Genomic DNA, 6,416 nt, shown 5'->3' on the forward strand with positions numbered 1-6,416 from the left:
TTTTGGCATCATTACTGGGGACTACGCTTATAACATTAGAGATTATCAATTGAGTTAGACTAAATATAAGATTTTGAGATCAAATCCACTATTATTTCTATGGTGCAGCAGAATCAGCTTGGTGGAGGACCGCATGAGGACCCAAATCAACACTTGGAGGTCTTCTATGAGATATGCGGTATAATGAAAATGAATGGTGTTCCTTCTGAAGCAATGTATTTATTATTATTTGGGTTTTCTTTAAGAGACAGAGCTAAGTAATGGTTAAACTCTTTAGCTCCAAATAGCATCACCACATAGGAACAGTGCGAGCAACAATTTTTGGACAAATTCTATCCACCTAGTAAAATGGCTCATAAGAGGAATCTTATTGCAAGTTTCAAATAAGTTGACTCAGAATCTTTATTTGAAGCTTGGGATAGATATAATAATATGCTTAAACAATGCCCACATCATGGCTTGGAGAAGTGGCTAGTGTTGCACACATTCTATAATGACATTAATTATCATACTAAGGTGTCCTTAGATTCAGCTGCTGGAGGGGTACTCATGAATAAAAGCCTAGATGAAGCTGAGGAAATAATTGAAAGTGTAGCACAAAATCATCATCAATGGGCAAATGAGAGAAGTGGTGGCTATTCTTGTGTAAACCCAACAAAAGCGTCAGGAAAGTTTGATGTTGATGTAATTACTTTAATGACTACAAAACTGGATGCTCTTACAAAGAAATTAAAATGCATGGGAGCTAATTCAAATACGATCAATGTCATTGTATCTATTTGTGAAGTATGTGGAAGTTCTAATCACTCTAGTGACTCTTATCCTTTGGGAGCTATCTCTGCACAAATCAATCAATTGGAGCAAAGTGATACAATCATGGGTCTTAATCAGAGATAGAACAACCCATACTCAAATACATACAACCTAGGTGGAAAAGTTGTTGGAATGTATACTAAAAGCCTAGCTTTTTGTATAAACATTTATTTAGAAATAAGAATCACATTGGTCAAATGTCAGATTTATGCTAAGTGTAGTTATCCATTTAATCTATATTGTAGATAACATGGTGTGAGGAGACACACAGAAGATTATGTTATTAGTTCCTGATAAGTTATAAATAGTTGTTCACAACCAAGATGGAATGGGACAAACCATTGGAGTGATTGTAGTGTAATTAGGTATAAGTTTATCTTGACTAATAAATTACACTAGTACACTATGAGTGTATTGAGCAGAACCATTTGAGGTAGTTTCTTTTTATACTGACTACATAAAAGAACTAAACCTCTGTTATTATGGAAGTATGTACTCTTAATCATGATATAATAACAAACACGTATACTTAATATTAATTTCTTTAATTTATCAAAGGATGCGATTTAGCTCGTTAAATCAATAGACCTGATAAGTTGGGAAATGATATTATTTAAAAGGTGTGTTGTTGATTATAGAATGATACTGTGTCCTAGTAATCTAGGTTGATGATGTCCCCTTGAGGAGTTCATAAGGATTGTCATGTAAACCCTGCAGGTGGACTTAGTTTGACATGATGATAAGGTTGAGTGGTACTACTCTTGGAGCTAGATATTAATTAAGTGAGTTGTTAGTAACTCATTTAATTAGTGGACATTTAATATCTTAAACACAAGGAGATTAACACACTCATGATAAGAAGGAGCCCATATTTTAATATGGGATTGGTGTGGTAGTGTAATAATAACTCTTTAGTGGTATGAGTTATTATTGATGAAATTGAGTTGGGTGTTCGGGGTGAATACGGGAAGCTCAAGCTCATCGGGAGACCAAAACCAATTCCTCCTCTAGGTCCCTATTGTAGCCTCTTATGTAAGCCTTATATCCACCAAAGCCTAGCTTCTTAAGGCTCAAGCTAGGGCCGGCCAAGCCTTGCTTGGAGACCAAGCAAGGGGTCGGCCAAGCTAAGCTTGGAGCCCAAGCTAGGGCCGGCCAAGCCTTGCTTGGTGTCCAAACAAGGCACCGGTCACACCAAGAAGAAAAGGAAGTTTTTTTTGGTAAAATCTTTCCTTTTATAGAGATCCATAAAAAGGATTTAAGAGGATGATTTTAATATAAAACTTTCATTTTTTAGATTGGTCCGAAAAAGAAATAAAAGGAGTTTTTATTTTGTTAAAAACTTTCCTTTTATGATGGTTTTTAAAGAGAGTTTTAAATTTTAAAATCTTTCCTTTTATATCTTTCTACAAAGGAATAAAAGAGAGATTTGAAATTTTTCCTTATTTGTAGTTATCTATAATGTGAAAGAAAAATTTTAATTTTTGTTATAAAATTTTCCTTTTTGTAATCATGTTTTATTTTAAATCTTCTCTTTTATAGATAACCATAAAAGGATTTAAAAGAGAGATTTTAATTTATAAAGCATTCCTTATATAATTATCCAAAAAAGTAATTTAAAAGAGAGATTTTAATTTTGTTTAAAATATTTCCTTGCTTGGAGCACAAGCTTGTGGTCGGCCATGTCATGGGAGAAAAGGAAGTTTTATTTTTTTGTTATAAAACTTTCCTTTTTTAACAAGACCAAGGAATATAAACGAGAAGGAGGGGGTGCCTCACCTCAAAACACATCTTCTATTCCTCTCTATTCTTCCTTGGTGGCCGACCCTTGTTCTTTCTCTTCTTTCCTTTTGTTTTCTCTCTTGGAGGCTAGCGACATCAATTGTGGGAGTTCTCTTGGTGGTCAGTTGCTTGAAGGAGAAGAAGAAGAGAAGGAAGCTCTCTTGTCTAGCATCCCTTGGAGGTTAGTTGGTGGCCGGATCTTAGAAGCCTTGGAAGAAGCTTGGGTGGATTTCCTTTTGGAAGATCGTCACCCACACGACGTCCTAGAGAAGGAGAGGAATACAATAGAAGATCAAGAGGTATATAAGCTATGAAAGGTATAACTAGTTATTAGTTTCCACATCATAACTAGTTCATCTTTTGTATAGATCTAGAAAAAATGAACACAAGAGGTTAACGATTTTTATTTATCATTTTTGTTATCGATTTTATGTTTTCGATTTCATGTTTCAATATTGTGTTTCTATTGAGGTCTTTATAGTTAAACCTAGTTTACTGTAAGAAGTTAAATATCCAATTTCTTTTTGGGACTTTGTCTAGGCAGTGGTGGATGATCTCATACCCAAGAAGGCCTAATGTCACGCCACGTTTGACCTAGAAGTTGATCTTTGAAATAGATATTTGATAACTTATGTAATATGGTTTAACTTTGGAAGATCTCATCAGTTGAACTTCGAGTAAGAATGTTAAGTTTCATTCCCAATCCAAGTTTAACTTCTAAAGGGAATTTGGATTAATAATGTTAAGCATCGTTTGCAATCCAAATTTAACTTTAGTAAAACACATGGGTAGCTAGGATAGTTCTATGCTTGTATAAATTTTTTTATAGGGGAACTAGGACGGTATTCCGAGTAGCAACTAACAATTGGTATCAGAGTTAGGTTTTAACCTTTGTGTATTTGGTTTTAGTTTAATTATGCACATGTCATACATATTTTAGACAGGATAATAGTAGGATGTGCAAATAGAATAACTTTGTGGTTGCAAGCTCCAACTATTATGGCTCATTGTGATTATGTGTGATTGGACCCTCGGACATGTCGAGGACATTTTTTGTATGTGCATGATTGTATGTATTAAATATAGCAGGAGCTGTATTAGTTTTAGGATTTTACATTATTGTTCGATCTAGATTCTATATACATTCCTTTGTGGAATATAGAATTGATATATGTAAAATTTTATTTTTGTCACAGATCGTATCCTTGTGAGGCGTGGGACTATTTGCGGACCAGAGGCGCAGTAGAAAAAGAAGCAAGATAGATGCGATGACTAGACCCGATGGCGGTGGCTAAAGATGGTAGCAGCTTGGGTTGACGGCACATGAAGGACAGCTATGGATAAAGGCCATAATAGTTGGAAAATTTATTTTTCTTATTTATTGCCTTTTATGCTGTGTGTACTTGTGTTTGTGTGCTTGTATGCATGTTAAAATTCCTCGTTCTAAATAACTAAGTGGGAGAGGAATTTAATTAAATTTCACAGTCTCCATTACTAGTTTGTAAGTGATGCATTCAAACATGCGTGTTGGCTCTGAGTGCCTTCCTCCACATCGGATGAGTTTGTTTGCGGATCACTAGATCAAACTTCCTTAATGGATGATTATAGGAAATTATTTAGGATGTGTGTGATGTTCTCCAACTGAAAAGGTACAATTCTATTTAGTGGACTTAGTATCAAGTAATGGTATACACTTAGACCTATTTAATAGTATCCTCCCCATCGGAGTTACTGCAATTATTTGTGTGACCGAAGAAAAACCAACTATTAATTTGTCATAAAGCTAGGTAAAACCCTCTTATAAATGTTTTAATTTATATACGTCCACACTAACGTGGCATACAAAATTCATGGTGTTTGAGTTAATTTTATTTGTCATAAAGTTAGGTTGACAAAATAAAATTAATGGGTAAAACCTCCTCTTACAAATATTTGAATTTGTATACATCCACACTAACGTGCATACAAAATTCATGGTGTTTGAGGTAATTTAAGGTTGATAAGATAATTAATGGGTAAGATTTTCCTCTTACAAATGTTTGAATTTGTATACGTCCACACTAACGTGGCATACTAAATTCACGGTGTTTGAGGTATTGGTGAATTTAAATGATATTGTTTTGAGAAATCAATATTATTTTAAATTATAATGTTTTGACCAAATATTTGATTGAAGATAGACCAACTATTAATTTTATTTGTCATAAAGATAGGTTAACAAGACAATAAATTAATGGATAAAATCTCCTCTTACAAATGTTTGAATTTGTATACGTTCACACTAACGTGACATACAAAATTCACGGGGATTTTGAGGTGTTGATCTTGACCAAATATTTTTGTGATTCTTAAGATTTCAAATGTTTTTCAATCCCCTAGATGTTAGAGAATACACTTACTAGTCCCAATTACAATGATTGGAAATAAAACTTGGACACTAAGGTGGACTGCCCTCTCAGAAATGGGAACAATAAAGGTATTTTATTAGATGTTGAAACATATTTAGTGGTGTTATCTACCAGTACCTGGTGTGTAGATACGGGAGCCACTGATCATGTCTGCAATTTATTGCAGGGGTTTTAGAAAATCTGACAACTATATGAAGGGGAAAACACCATCTACATGGGCACTGCTATAAAAGTAGCAGCTGTTGCAGTGAGAGATATTTTATCCTTTGATAGGAATAAAACATTGTTTGTCTTTACGTACCAAGTTTTAGAAAGAACTTGATTTCAGTTTCTAAAATTATTCAAAGAATGGATATTCTGTCTCTTTTGATAACAAAGTTGTTATTAGGAAAAATAGGGAAGATATTTGTTTTGGTATGTTGGTTGGCAATTTATATAACTCCCACGATGCAACAAATGAAAATTAATAACACATCTTCTAAATTCTAATAAGAGAAAGCAACCTTTGGAAATGAACCAATCATATCTTTGGCATCTAAGGCTAAGTCATATTAACTTGAGTAGGATTCAAAGGTTAATAGCCGATGGACTTTAGGGTTCATTGGTGGTGGAAAAACTTTCCAACCTGCGAGTCTTGCTTGGAAGGAAAAATGACCAAGAGACTTTTAAGGTTAAGGGGTATAGAGCCAAAGATGTGTTGGAATTAGATCATGCTGATTTGAGTAGACCTATGACTATCCAGGCAAGAGGTGGTTTCGAATATTTCGTCTATTAGACGACTATTCAAGATACATGTATATTTACTTGATGTGCCGCAAGTCTGAGTGCTTTGATAAGTTCAAACAGTACAAGGCTGAAATGGAGAAACGTTATGATAAAAGTATCAAGACACTACTATCTGATCGTGGTGGCGAGTAACTCTTATGGAAATGGTTAGATCAATGATGAGTTATTCAGAATTACCAAATTCATTTTGGGGATATACTCTGGAAACGGCAGTGAACATAGTACCTTCTAAGTCAGTACCCTCTACTCCCATAGAATTGTAGAATGAGCGTAAGCCTAGTCTAAAGCATATTCGGATTTGGGGTGCTCTAGAACATGTGCTGAAGGGAGATACTGATAAGATGGAATTACAAACTGAAATTCGCTTGTTTGTGGGTTATCCTAGGGAAACGAAAGGAGGTTTATTTTATAGTCTTAAAAATCAGAAGGTCATTGATTGTAACATCCCAAATTTCACGATTTGGAGTCCTAAAAGACCTTATTAAAATCTAGAAATGCTTTAGAAAAATTATAGAGATTTTTAGAAATTTTTAGAGTATTTTTATGCAATTTTTGGAGGTCGTTTAGTATTTTTACTAAACGAATGAAGTTTTGACAAAAAATTATCCAAGCCGAGGTTTGAACCAGCGA

The 6,416-nt window shown here is 34.3% G+C and overlaps 1 pseudogene; it reads right to left on the minus strand.

Moving 5' to 3' along the window:
• Nucleotides 1-349: 349 nt before the first annotated feature.
• On the minus strand, nt 350-461 carry LOC122054513 (annotated as a pseudogene).
• Between the last annotated feature and the right edge of the window lie 5,955 nt (nt 462-6,416).

Source organism: Zingiber officinale, chromosome 3A (genome assembly GCF_018446385.1).
Source record: "Zingiber officinale cultivar Zhangliang chromosome 3A, Zo_v1.1, whole genome shotgun sequence".
In the NCBI taxonomy this organism is placed as follows: Eukaryota; Viridiplantae; Streptophyta; class Magnoliopsida; order Zingiberales; family Zingiberaceae; genus Zingiber; species Zingiber officinale.